Raw genomic sequence first — 14,741 nt, 5'->3', positions numbered from 1 at the left:
TTTTAACCTGTGGAGTTGGTCTTGTTTGAGATCTTTCAGTATAATACTAAGTGCTTGGAAACCAGGTTTGAGACTTAGCCATCACCTGTGGGCCACTATCAGTTGCAGTCTTGTCTGCTTCGCTTCCAATCTACCTCTCTGGTAATGTGCCTGGGAAGGCAGCAGAATGAAGCTCCTGGTTTCAACTCTACTCATGGACCACTGTGGCCATCTTAGTGAGCCAGTGAACAGAAGATGTGCTCTTTGGAAATCTGCCTTTCAAATAAATGCATGCTTAGGATACTTGTGCTATGGCATAGTGGCTAATCTGCCTGTGGTTCTAGTATCTCAAATGAGCACTGATTCAGGTCCCAACCACTGTGTTTCCAACCAGTTCTTCACTTATGGCCTGGAAAAGCAGCAAGATGGCTGGAATTCTTGGTCCCTGGCAACCATGTGGGAGACCTAGAGGAAGCTGCTGGTTTATGGTTTCTGACTGGTCCAGTTCAGGCTGCTGCCACTTAGAGTGAACAAGCTGATGGATGATTCTGTCTCTTTTTGTAATAACTACTTTTCAAGTGAAAATTAATTTTAAAAATTAAATGCTTGAACTGGCATCAAATTAAGTTGAGCGGTGACAGAATTTGTCCTAGAGGTTAAGATGCCACTTAGATATCAGGTAGTTCCCAGCACCCTGCCTGAGAGGTTGGGTCCCTGCCACAGCTTTGACCATTGCAGCCATCTGAGAATTTATGACAAAACCAATACTTCCATATTAAATACAATAGCATCTTAAGATGCTTTACATTTCAGATGGGAAGGAGTCGCTGGAATGGTTCTTTCATCATTATGCTTAGTATCTCACTATCCCTTTACCACAAAGCATACTTGTTCACAGGTTGGTCCTAATGGTAAAACAGGGCGATTTAAACACATGCATTTCTTTTCACATCAAACAGTAACACCAGAAACTGCCACAAATAAGTTTTCAAAAAACTCATGACTTTGTTCTTAAATATCTATTTCTCCTCATGTCCATGGAAAGGCTTCTTTCATTTTCACCAATCTGCATTTCTTGATGTTGTCTATTAGTTAATAAACAACAACAACAAAAGTTTCAGTGCATTCTCAGCCCATGCTGCTTTATTGCTAAGAAGTAAATATATACAAACACATAGGTGCAGAGTTTCCAACTCTACAACAGTTCCTTTTCACATCAAAGAATAAAATTTCTCCTTCAGAAATCCCAAAAATGCATAGATAATAAGCAAGCTGCCTTTGTAATACTTCAAACATATTCAAAGCAATTCTTTAACATACCAGTGATGCAAAGGAGACGACACAAAACAAGCACACTGAGCATCTCATACATGGGGAAAAGGAACTACATTGTGAAGTCACTCCCATAGTCTTCATGTTTTTACTATGAGGTGTTATTTTAAGGTATGATCCAAAACTAGTACATTAAGCTTGAAGATAATGCATTGCCAGAATAGCTTTTATTAACCTGTGGGAGGATATATTTTAATATCAATTATATTCCATCACCACAGGAGACAAAACCTGAGAATAGTAAACGTAAGATTATCTACTCTCGCTCTAGTGGAGGTCTCTGGGGAAATCACCTGTGAGAATTTGGTTTCCTGATATTTATTTGAATATGTCTTTCACTGGAATAATGGGAACAGAGTTAACTCTGAGCTTAAATTTTACTGGCTGGAAGACACATTATCAGTAAGTGGCAAAAGAGAAATTTTTATGTGGGAAATACATCTCATTTCTTATACCTGAACAGAAACCAAACTTCACAAAGACAAGTCTAATTCCAAATCATGGACAGATACCTTTGCTAGAGGTGCTGACCAAGACATCTCATATCACAAACAAGTGAACATGATTTTGGAGATAGTATTCTCCCTCTCCCAGCATAGAAGCCCAGCAGTCCAACGGTCCCCTAGGCTGATCTGAATTCCCTGGTGGCTCCATTCAGACAGTAGGAATTTCACCTGTGGTTCTTTCAACATCAACTTTATCAGAAAAATTTTAACCCACAACAATAAATTGATTTTTTTCCCCATTAAAACAAGGTTTTCTGTTTTTTTTGAAGTAGGAAAACCATATTCTATTTACCTAGGATCAAAATCTGTGACAAAAAAACTATCAAAGATGACACTCTAGCTATTAAAACAAATATTTAAATGTAAATACAGTAACTAGAAAACGCAAAACTTAGATGTACAGGCATTCTGAGGACTATTTCTGCCGAATGGCATCGTCTCCCTCGCACCATGGATCCTGAACAATGGGTCAGGACAAGAGCCATGCACAAGAGCTGCCACAGCGTGGGGGATATGTGTGTACTGACAGTTCACGTCTGAGATATTTCAGTCTACAGAAATGTTTTCAGACAAACTGCATACCTAGCTATTCTATACATGCCATACTAACACTCCCTACTTTCCCACCCTCCCTGAAAACCCTGCACCTTTTTGATATTATAGCAGCGTGTTCATCCAACATGCTTACTTTGTGCCTTTTATTTTGAAACATGCGTGTGGACTATTGAGTCTAGAAAAGAGGTTAGAGGGCGAGCATCATTATGCTCTGCTAGTTTAGTATGAATGTCTTGTGGTTGCCCCTGTTCTACTTCCCATTTTCAGTGGAAGTAAGGTAATCTTTGATTAGAAAATGAAAATGATACAAACAATAAATTTAAGCTATTGGTTCAGGTCTATTGCTTCATCATTATTAAGAAATGCATATATAAAACTACTAGTAGCCACACAGTACTGGAATTTTTCACTCATGCATTAGAATATTAGTACTGTGAAATCAGAGTTGAAAGTGCCACTACTCACTTGCACTTTCAACCAGATCCAGTTGTAATAAGCATGCAAAGAAACCCCATGTTCAAGAGGAGTTATGGGAAATAACAAGGATGCATGCAAAGTGCCAATGGAAGATTGGAGTTGAAGTAAAGTAACTGCTTAGGAATGCAGGCCGATGCTTCATATCTAACACAAAATGCTGCTTCACGGCAGAGGTGCAAGTCAAGCCAAAAGGTTAAAATTAGGATCACTGTTGGGTTATAAAACGCTTACATGTAAATCATGGGGGCCCTCCTGGGCAAAGACTGTTGTGAAAGCAGTGGGAAAGGAAAAGCCACGGCCAGTCACTGAGAGCTCTACTCTAGGTGGCCTGTGGTGAAGGTGCCGTTAGGCGGGATGGGCTTCTGAGTCACAGCACTGCCTGCACAGCTCACGGTGGGCGGGGGAGAACTGCTGAAGAGCAGAGCCAATACAATGTAAACGCAAACATCAATGCCCTGAAATTTAGTATAGTCCTCTGCTTTTTCAACTGTCTGCCAGGGGAGCCTTCCAAATATGGTCGAATAGCCAAGCAATGTTCTAAAAAAAAAACTAGAAGCAATTTGCTTGCACCAACAGCACCATGAGAATGTAAACTCCTGGAGGCGGGGGGTCTGTTCATATTTTGCATATCATAGGTACATAAAAAGTAAACATGAGATCACAGCTCCCAAAATTAAATACATGCTCTAAATCTACAAAAACTTGTGCCATGTCTTATTTAGCACTGGAACTATCACCATGGCTGTTAAGGGTAACCCAATTTTTGCCATCACTTGGGAGTGCAGTTATGTTCCTCCGGTTGTGCAGATGCTTGAATATTGCTTTGTTGTTTCAATGTTGAACATCAACTGACAGTGTTAAGACATTTAGAAGAGCTGTAATCAATTTAAAACTTTTTCCTGTCTACTGGAATTGCCCCTTTAGTAACTGAATATTCATGATACTCTTCAATTTAACCAACTTTTGAGATTTTTCCCTTGGGACACTAAAGGCCCAGAGATCCAGCCTTTTCTTGGATCTTCAAGGTGCCGATGGCCAGTGTGGACATGATGCAAAAGAAAGAGGAGGTCATGCCTTTTCCACTGTCATATGTGATGCCAGAGATCAAGAAAAAGTAGTTTCCCAGGTTTTGCTTGTTAAAACATAAATAAGTAAATAAAGAATGAGCAGTCATAGACCAGAAGCTTCAGTACATCTGCATTAGACAAAGGTTTTTAAAAAAGTCTGTTAAAAGTCTTTGGCTATTCCTTTTCACCTTTAAATTCTAACTTCATAAGCATGAGGAAAAGTGTATTGTTCATTTATTTTTGACCCTTAACCCATACACCCCACACTTTCTTCCTGAAAGTGAACCTGGAAGCCCAGGGAGAAGGACGAGGAACAAAGATTAAAGGAACCGTACAGTAAATGGCATGGAGAACATATGAAAGAAAAAGCCTGAGGGTTGGATTCCCTGGGACTGCCCGGACATTTCCAGGAAGGGTTCACAGCAACAGCTCTGACCCTGTGCTTTAGAAAAACGGGTCAGCCTCCAACAGAAGTTCATTTTTCTAACACATTTACATAGCCATATACATTCACACTGTTTTAAAACAAAGTACCTTTTATATGATCTTTGCCCACAGCATTTTTCCTTCTGTGCCATTCTATTGGTCAGAGAACTCCACAAACTCAGGTAGCAATCACTTACTCTACAAACCCTGCTGAAGCCACTCGCTACACATGCAAAACTGTTATTGCTACTAAATTTCTACCTCTTGAAAACTATTAGTTAATTTTATGGCTTTACAAGGTTTTTTGTTTGTTTGTTTGTTTATTTTTTGCAACAGGAACCAGCCTATATACTGTGCCACTTTTGTACCTTTTGTAGCATTACCTTTTCAGAGGTATTTGTAAAAAATTAAATGCCTTTCAAAAATGAATTTTCTCAGCCACACAACTTTAAACACACTAACATGGTTTGATGCTCCGGCCAGGAGCCCTGCGGCCAGTCTGCTTGTTCTTGCTTGCTCATGTACAAGATATGCTACATTATTAACACAGATTTGCATTTCCTATCATACTCATGTAAAATATTGGTCTCTTACTGGGATTGACAAACCACCCCAGAAAACTGCCACTTCCAAGTTCTCATGGCAGCTTTTTGAGGTAGCTTTTCTATAGGAAAGCTATCTGTGCTTTCAGAACAAAAGAACCATTTTGGGAAGTAAAGAGTGGAAGCTGCCTGAGGTTTATTGTACCAAGGGAAACAGTCATTTTATCACCTAGGTAGGCTACACTACCAATTCTCAATTCAGCAGATTTGGAAAAAAAAAAAAACGGGGGAGGGGGGAAGAGGGTAGGAATACTTTAGGACAGTCCAAACTATGGACTGCATTTGTCCATTAACACACATGCTACAGAGAGGAAATATAAATGGCCTGCAATTAGAAAGCAATCGAAGCAATTAACATAGCATCTCAATAAGACATGCAAAATATAAAAGTTTCTGATGTACATGGAGTGAAAAATAATGAGCCCAAAACATACAATGTGAGAACAAGCTCATTTCAAACTAATAGAGCAGAATCATCAAACGGGGCCTCATTTAGATTTGAGGTTTCACAAGATACAAAGGCAGCTGGTTTCCAGCTACCTCATAAAAAAATATCCTCAAAGTATTTCAAGTTGCAAACCCCTATTTCTATTTATAAATGAGTCTTTTTGGCCTTAAACTCTTTTCCCCAGGGAGAATATCACAGATTCAGATATTAACAATAAAAGATCTATTTAATCTACTCTTTCTACACTATTGGTTATTATCAATAATTCATCCTGAAGTTTAAAATTATTACTAGGCTCATGCACTACTAACCCCTAACATGGCACTACAATATGCTACCAAGCACTAATGCTTACAAAACTATACACATCTCAAAATGGAAGACATTGGTGATTTTGTTGTTCTTAAACAACTTGTAACATTTGTCCACAAGTATTAAAATATACATATATATATTTCTATTGCACATATCCCGTTTTTGTTTACTTTTCAAAAGAAAAACTGCTAGCTAATATGGATGAGCAAAGAAAAAGGAGGCATAGCTACAGCATGAGGCACAGCCCTGCCTAAGATTACAGCTTTTGCCATTAAGAGAAGTAAATTCGATCCCCTCCCCCAAAAAAGAACCCCAGATGAGTTAGGTAAACACTGGGTAACTACAACTGGAATATACCGATTTTGTTAACTACTACCTGGTATCAACCATGGGAGATGCAGGAACAATCTGAAAGAGCATTTAAACACACTAGTTCTCTGAGCTGTGAGGTGAAGCGCAGAAAGCATCTGCAGAGGCAAAGTCTGGTACCTGGCGAAACAGGTGCATCAGCACTGGCTGATGGATGCCGATATGCCCTGCCAAAGGAATCTATGCACAAAGATGTGGTAAGGACATGAGAAGATGGGTAAGACCACAAGAAGGTACAAACTCTCCAGGATCCAAAATTCTCAACGCACCAGTGGAACCTATGTATACAGGCTCCATCTCATTTGCAATACTGAAACTACTACAAGGAAAGCATCACTTAGGAGAAAAGTATAAGAACCTTTAACCAAAGTTATGTCTGCTACATTTTACCCTCAGTAATTGCCCACAATTAAATTAGATTTTACCTATACTATTTATTTTGCTAAAAAGTTCATCCCAACTCAGACTGACTTACCAATCAAATTACTCGAGGGCTCAACATTTCCTATTTTGGTCATTTCTATCATGTTCAAATTTGACAACCCTGCCCCAGGTTTCTAGCATCACTGCATACAAGGCTCTGGGTGGACATTCAGAAAACACCACCACCACTACCTGTACTTACATTTCATCTAAGAAAATTCAAAACTCTCTTCACTCACAAACAACAATAAGCAAAGGATCCACTCTTGGGTACAGCTCTAAGAACTAGCACAGTGGTCTTGTGTTGGTGTGGGAGGTAGCATCCCGTAGTTGCTTGTCACTCACTGTAATCGTTAAGGAGGAAAGAAAGGAAGACCCAGTTCTTCTAAATTTACCACAGCCTAATCACAAACGCGGGAACAGTGCTTCTGAGATTCTCTGAGTTCACTTTCCACTGGGGAAAGACACCTGAGCCCCAGTCTCCTCCACATCATGTTACACTTACCACTGAGAAAAGTCAATCAAACATCCAGGTACCCATCATGAGCTGACAGAAAAGGGTCATCTAGGCTTTTATAAAAAAAAAAGGCAAGATCTATGGTAAAATGTCATACTGTCAGCTAGAGCTACTTAAGACACCTCCCCTCCCACCCCACCTTAGGAAAAAGGAAGTACATGGAAACTTTGTTCTCATTACTCTATGTCCAAAGCTGAAGGCAGGTTATGCCAGAGTCCATCACATCTTCTGAACTGAGAAATCACTTATGTCAATTTCTTCTAGCTGTAGTAACACAAAGTTTCCATGTGCTGTTAGTCCAGGAAAAAAGGGATGAATTTGTAACACAGCAGCCTCCCATCTAGCGAGGTGAATAGGGTGTCATCACACAAACCTTTTGCTTTCTTTCAACATCTTTTCAACTAAGTCCAATCATTCCTTCATTGCACAACATGGTTCTTCCTTAGAGAAATGAAAATACATTTTTTTTTAAAAACCAAATGTCCAAAGACTTCCAAGAAAGAAATCAACAATTTCGTCTCTAGGAGAAAAATCCCTCTTCTTACACAAAAATGTAGTTAACGCATGTGAAAATGTGTATTTTAAGCAAAGCTCTGATGGTTTCTTCACTCATGACATGAACCTCAATGTACCATCTTCATGCTGCTTTACCAGGAAAACCTGACCTTTGAACTTTCACAGGGGATTAATGTCACAGGATGAGCCACGATTCAAATATACAAACAAATCATTTTTTAACTTCACTTAATTTTAAACTAGAATGGTGATTTTGGAATATACCGCTGCAGTCTCAAATATGCTTAGCACACTAGTGGCTAAAACTGGAAGACAATTGCAAAAGCCCAGAAATCATCTGTACTTGCTCGTTTTCTTGTTTGGAACAAAACGTAAAGAATTCATAACCACCACCATCTAAGCCACCTGTTTCAAATTAAATATCCTTTAGCATGTTAAACCATTTCCCCCAAATTAGGCAGACTGCAGGAGAAGACTTGAGTCAGTTGCTTCTCTCTTACTGGGGAAGCCATCAGGATAGCAGCACACCGAGGGGTTTTCTGTTCAATTTGCAAGGTGGAACAAAAGCAGTCTTTTCCATCCCCGATCGTGGAGGTGACACGTGCAGAAGATACCCACATCTCAGGAAGAGGGAAAGTGGTTGGATAAAAGAAGCAGTACTACCCACTCGAGTAGTTCAACACAGAAATACCTAAAAATACAAAGAAATAAAAATACAAACATTAGGTCAGGCAGCTCTGAATGAGCTAACAGAGTATTTTGGAAGAGACACTGTTGTAAAATAAAATGTCCATGGGGCCAGCATGGCTGGCATCCCATATGGGTGCTGGTTTGAGTCTCACTGTTCCTCTTCTGGTCAAATTCCCTGCTAATGTGCTTACAAAAGTGGTGGAAGATGGCCCACATACTTAGGCCCCTGCATCCACACGGGAGACTTAAGAAAAGCTCTTGGCTCCTGACTTCTGCATCAATTTGGGGAGTGAACCAATGGATGGAAAATTCACTCTTTCTCTGTATAATTCTGTTCTTCCAATAAATAAATAAAGAAATCTTTTAAAAATGCCAAACTGTGGGCCCGGCAGTGTGGCCTAGCGGCTAAAGTCCTCACCTCCCATAGGGGCGCCGGTTCTAATCCCGGCAGCTCCACTTCCCATCCAGCTCCCTGCTTGTCTCCTGGGAAAGCAGTCGAGGACAGCCCAAAGCCTTGGGACCCTGCACCTGCATGGGAGACCCAGAAGAGCTCCTGGCTTCGGATCAACACAGCACCAGCTGTTGCAGTTATTTGGGGAGTGAAGATATTTCTCTCTCTCTCTCTATATATATATAGATATATAGATATCTGACTTTGCAATAAAAGTAAATTAATCTAAAAAAAAAAAAAAAACCTTTATGTGATAGGGTCTCCATTCAGGTTTCTCATGACGGGTAGCAGGAACCCAATTACTGGGGTCAACAATTGCCTCTCACAGCCTGCACGGGAAGTGGCGACTGAAAATCCACTCAAGGAACTAGGTGAGAAGCAGGAAAACCAGTAGGATAAACACCCACACCTTTCTAGAATTATCAAGCCACTGAAGTAGAGTTTAGAATGGTGAGTTCACTATTACTTACTTGCCAAATCCTGAGTTCAGAATTTTGCTTTTGAGATGAATGAAAAGCACCTAAATCTCAAGAGATGTTCTTCCTGTAAGGAATCTGAAAATGAAAAAACAGTAAAGTAACAACACAGACCTGTATTATATGCACTGGTGTACAATCTTACTCAAACAAATCAAGCTACTTTTGCGAAAGAGATCACTGTCAGAAATTACTCAATAGGAACAACCAGAAAGAAATTACTCTATCTGAATTGTCATTAAATCTTGAAATTTTTTACTCTTTGTACTTCAGTTGTCAAACTTGTATAAAACACACTCCGCTGAGATTCTGATGATAATATGGCCTCTATTCCAACAAGAATGTCTAATTGTGTATAAAGTATCAGGGGGATTATAGGTCTTTAGAGTCACTCCAGACTTTAAGATAGGGAAGAAAAATGTTCAGCTCCCTCTGATGGCCTGGACAAAACAGTGGAGGACAGCAAAAAGTGTTTGGGCCCCTGCCGCAAACTGGGGAGGCCTGGAAGAAACTCCTGGCTTTAGCCTGGCCTAACCTGGGGTCTCAGGGAGTGAGCCAGCAGATGGGAGATTTCTCTGTCTCTCCCCTTTTCTCTAACACTTCAAATAAACAAACCTTTAAAAACAATCCATACACTAATTCAGGGCCAAAAACGAGTATATATGACCTACCAAAAAAATTTATGTATTTTGTCCATGTGCACTGGACCCAACTAAAGTGCCTGAGTTTTAAACAGGCCTAACTAATGCAGAAACCTAATTACAGAAACTTTCCTAGATTTCAACTGTGTGATTGAATGAGGGGTATTAAAATCCGAATTACATGGAAGCCCACATGGGCGTGCATCCCTCTAAATTACGTAAACAATATTAAAAAGAAAAAAATTACAAAGAGATACTCCATATACAATTAAACAGGAACGTAAATAAATAAAGATCGTCTGCAGTTCTACTGTAATACACAAATTTCCACAAAACAACTTCTCGCCCAGTAAAAACAAGCACTCCTTCAGTGCTGTGTGGGAAACCAACAGCCGAAAATTCTGCACAGACCTGGAGCTGGCAGAAATGAATGCGCCACAGGCCATCAGGGGCAAAGCTGCCCATCCGACCCTAAGTCTGGGAGGTGGGCAGGGGAACCAGGATGCGCGAGGGTGTTGGCGACAAACCAAGCTCAGTGGAAATGTTGGGGATAACTCACCGCACCACCCCTCAAGGTCAACGGCGGGGGAAATCCACGAGTCTGGGGGCAAGAGCGGGCACAGGACCTGATTCAGTCCACAAAACAAAGCTATTCTACAGAAAATACAACCGCGGCTGACGCAGCAGGTGCCAGGTACGGGCCCGCGCGGGTGTGATCCCTAGCCAACGTGGCGAACAAGGGCAGCCTGAGGAACGGCCCCGGGGCTCGGAGGGAGCGGCGGCTGAGGAGGCGGCGGGTCGTACGCCCAGAAAGCAGGTGCGGCCGGACACGGTTCCCGGGACTGGACACCGCCCGACTGGGGGCCGCACCCGGTTGGAGGCCGCGCTGCCGCCGCCTCCAGGGCACTCACGTCCCCCACCACGCTAGGCCGCACCGACCTCCACACCGTCGGCTCGCTTCCCGTCGTCGGCATCTCAGCTCACCTCACACGGTCCGACGGTTCCCCTGGGCCTCCCAAGGGCGGTGCAGCCCCGGGGCGGGAGGCCGCCGGACCCCGGGGCGCATCACTCCGCCATCTTCGCTCCTTCTCAGATCCGCCAACCCTTCAGCGGGCCCCTCCAACGAGCCCCGCCCCTGCCGCTAATACTGAGAGCTGATTGGACACGGGCTCGCACGCGCGCGCTGTGCGCCCGCCGTCAATTGGTTGGAAAGTATTTCCATCAATAGCGCCGGCCCAAGTCTTTCGATCTCCTTTTGGTTGGATTGGGTCATTGGGTTGAGGTAATAGGGAGAAATTCTTTTGTGATACCTTTATTGGAATGTGAGGTTACTTCCGCGGTAGGTATGCAGAGGCCTGGCGGTTATTTTAAGCCACTATTAGGCTAAACCACAGGCTAATAGTTTCGCTCTCCGGTCCCAGGGTTTCTACTTCTAGGTAGAAAATTTATTGATTCTAATCTTTTTGTCCGACTCCGGAAGAGCCTGGTCGCTGACCTGCCGTTTGCACTATTCGTCTCACTCTTGGTCCGTCCTCGACTGCTTTCCCAGACCAGGATTTAGAACCGGGCGCCATAAGGGATCTTGGCGCGTGCAAGGCGAGGACTTCAGCCACTAGCCTACCGCGCCGGCCATGGTCCCTTCTGTCTTTACCATCTACCCCTAGCTGTGAGGCCATGCTCCTCTGTCCATGGTTCCAGGAGTGGCGGCGGGCTGCAACTAGCAGACCCCTGGGTGAGTGGTGGAAGTCCACAGACCTCCCCAATAGCCTGAGAGCTGTCCTCTGAGCCACTCTGCAAAACCCACTGTTGACTCCTGCTTCCTCCCGGTGCAGTGGGGACAGCATCATGGTTCAAGTAATCGTGTCGCTGACACTTGGGTAGGAGACCCAGATGCAGTCACTGGCTCCTGGCTTCAGCCTGGGGCCTGTCTGGCTGTACCTAGAATGTGGTGAGTGAACCAGTGAATAGACTCTCTCCATTTTTCTGCTTTCAAATAAATAAATGTACATTAAAGAAATTTTAAATTTTTGGGCCTGATGCTGTAGCCTAGCAGCTAGGGTCCTCATCATGCATTTGCTGGTATCCCATGTAGGCAGGGAAGCAGGACCACCAGGATTAGAACCGGTACCCATATGGGAACCTGGCATGCCCAAGGCAAGGACTTTAGCTTTACGCCATCACACCAGGCCCCCATATATATATATTTTACACTTAATCTTACCCAAAAGGTCAAGAAACAATTCCCTTTATATATTTTTTTAATTATTATTTTTTTTATTACATTGCATCATGAGACACAGTTTTACAGGCACTGGGATTCCCCCTCCCCTCCCCAAAACCTGCTCCCCCCCACATGGTGGATTCTTCCATCTTGTTGCATTACCACAGATCAAATTCAGTTGAGATTTTTTTTCCTTGCAAGCATCTACAAACATAGAGTCCAGCATCTTATTGTGCAGATAAGTTCAACAGTTTCATGGGGAGACAGTCTCTGGTCTGAAGGTACAGCCGAAAGAGTATCATCCCTTTATATTTTTAATAACTAATCTTCAAAAGAAAATACTTAGGGCCTGGAGTGATGACCAGTGGCTACATCATCACCTTGCCTGTGCAGGGATCTCATTTGGGTGCCAGCTGATATCCCAGTTGCTCCACTTCCCATCTGGTTCCCTGCTTGTGGCCTAGGGAAGCAGTGGAAGATGGCCCAAAGCCTTGAGACCCTGCACCCACATTGGAAACCCAGAAGACGACCCTGGCTTCAGATCGGCTCAGCTCTAGCAGTTGAATTTACTTAAGGAGTGAACCAACAGATGGGAAATCTGTCTCTTCTCTCTGTAAATATTCCTTAAAAATAAGTCTTACAGAGGAAAAAAAAAACACAAACAAAAAATCACCTTTAGCCACCAAGGGCCAGGGACTGACTACATTAGTTCTGGGGATATCCTATTCCTAATCTGAGCAATACTGTTTATTATAAAACACCTCCTATATTAAACTCTAATCTTTAAAGCTGTCATTTCCAACCACCACCTAATAAATCTTACATAGGCGCAGGATACAGATAAAACTGGTGCTTGTAACACTGGCATCCCACAGCTGAGTGCTGGGAGTGCAACTGCTTTGCTTCCATTCTAGCTTCCTGCTAATGAGATCCAGAGAACCCAACAGGCAGGTGGCTCAAGGACTGGAGCCACGCCCACCCATGTGGACTACCAGGAGGATGTTCTGGGTGGCAGATGTTACCAGAAAAGTTCAGAGGGTCCTTTCCTCAGCTTAGTATAGAAATAAAAAGTCGGGAATCATCTGCAGGAGTTTCATTTGTGAAGTGAACAGCAAACAGGAAAAGTTGGAAGGGAAAAGCACCTCCCCGGAGATGAGATGCCTCTGGAAAAAAAAAAAAAAAAGACACTAGGGTTTTAGGAAGAGCCCAAGGTTTTTTAAGAGTTCTCTGACCCCTCCTTGTCTCGCCCGGAAACTGCAGGTAAGACATTCTGCATTGGTGAGCTGTTTAGAAACTAGCTGGGCAGTTCCCATGCAAGCCCCTTGAAGAGTGTGGCCAGGATTTTAGCTGGCTTGTAGTCTCAGCTCGCTTCAGCCTGGCCCTGGGGACCATTTAAAGGGAAAACCAAAGAATGAAAGAGTTGGTCTTCCCTGCCTGTCATTCTTTCAAAAAATAATCTTAAAAAAAAAAAATCGGGCCCGGCAGGGTGGCGCAGTGGTTAAGGTCCTCGCCTTGCACGCCCGGGATGCCATAGGGGCGCCAGTTCTATCCCGGCAGCCCCATTTCCCTTCCAGCTCCCTGCCTGTGGCCTGGGAAATCAGCAGTTGAGGACAGCCCAAAGCTTTGGGACCCTGCACCCGCGTGGGAGACCTGGAAGAGGCTCCTGGCTTCGGATCGGCATAGTATCGGCCCGTTGCGCTCACTTGGGGAGTGAATCATGGGACGGAAGATCTTCCTCTCTGTCTCTCCTCTCTGTATATCTGTCTTTCCAATAAAAAAATAATAAAAATAAATCTTTAAAAAAAAATCTAGGGGCCTGGCATGGTGGCCTAGCGGCGTAAGTCCTTGCCTTGAATGCACTGGTTTTAATCCTGGCACCTCCTCTTCCCATCCAGCTCCCTGCTTGTGGCCTCAGAAAGCAGTCGAGGACTGCACAGAACCTTGGGCCCCTGTACCCACATGGGAGACCTGGAGGAAGTTCCTGGCTCCTGGCTTTGGATCAGCACAGTACCAGCCGTTGCAGTCACATAGGGAGTGAATTATTTTTTAAAAAAGATTTATGTATTTATTGAAAAGGCAGATATACAGAGAGGAGGAAAGACAGAGAGGAAGATCTCTCGTTTGATGGTTCACCCCACAAGTGAGTGCAACAGCTGATGCTATGCTGATCCAAAGCCAGGATCCAGGAACTTCTTCCAGGTATCCCACATGGGTGCAGGGTCCCAAAGCTTTGGGCCGTCCTCGACTGCTTTCCCAGGACACAAGCAGGGAGCTGGATGGGAAGTGGAGCTGCCGGGATTAGAACTGGCACCCATATGGGATCCGGGTGCGTTCAAGGCGAGGACTTTAGCTGCTAGGCTATGCTGCCGGGCCCCAAATAAATCTTAAAAAGAAAAATCTAGGACCAGTGTTGTGGTGAAGTGCATTAAGCTAATATTACAATGCCGGATCTCTTACATGGATATGCATCCAAGTCCTGGTCATTGCACATTTTTTTCTTTTTATTTATTTCTATTGCAAAGTCAGATCTACAGAGAGGAGAGACAGAGAAAAATCTTCCATCTGAGGATTCATTCACCAATGGCCACAATGGCTGGAACTGAACCAATATGAAGTCAGAAGCCAGCAGCCTCTTCCAGGTCTCTCACATGGTTGCAGGGAGCCAACGCCTTGGGCCATCCTCCACAGCCTTTGCAGGCCACAAGCAGGGAGCTGGAAGGGGAAGTGGAG

The 14,741-nt window shown here is 43.4% G+C and overlaps 1 long non-coding RNA gene across 4 annotated transcripts; it reads right to left on the bottom strand.

Annotated features, from left to right (window-relative positions):
* Positions 1-1,094: 1,094 nt before the first annotated feature.
* LOC121168209 lies at positions 1,095-10,885 on the bottom strand. 4 transcript variants are annotated; one of them, XR_005885704.1, is made up of 4 exons: positions 10,775-10,885; positions 9,144-9,227; positions 8,033-8,223; positions 1,095-7,457 (listed from the first exon to the last, which is right to left on the bottom strand). It is a non-coding gene; the product is annotated as an uncharacterized LOC121168209 (long non-coding RNA). The 4 variants fall into 4 exon arrangements; XR_005885702.1 differs by lacking the exon at positions 1,095-7,457 and having other exon boundaries at positions 7,536-8,223; positions 10,730-10,885; XR_005885701.1 differs by lacking the exon at positions 1,095-7,457 and having other exon boundaries at positions 7,536-8,223.
* Between the last annotated feature and the right edge of the window lie 3,856 nt (positions 10,886-14,741).

This window comes from Ochotona curzoniae, unplaced genomic scaffold, assembly GCF_017591425.1.
Source record: "Ochotona curzoniae isolate NIBS_2020 unplaced genomic scaffold, NIBS_Ocur_1.0 patch75, whole genome shotgun sequence".
Lineage (NCBI taxonomy): Eukaryota > Metazoa > Chordata > Mammalia > Lagomorpha > Ochotonidae > Ochotona > Ochotona curzoniae.
Note: the sequence above shows the minus strand (reverse complement) of the source record. Positions and strands in the feature narration are given on the sequence as shown.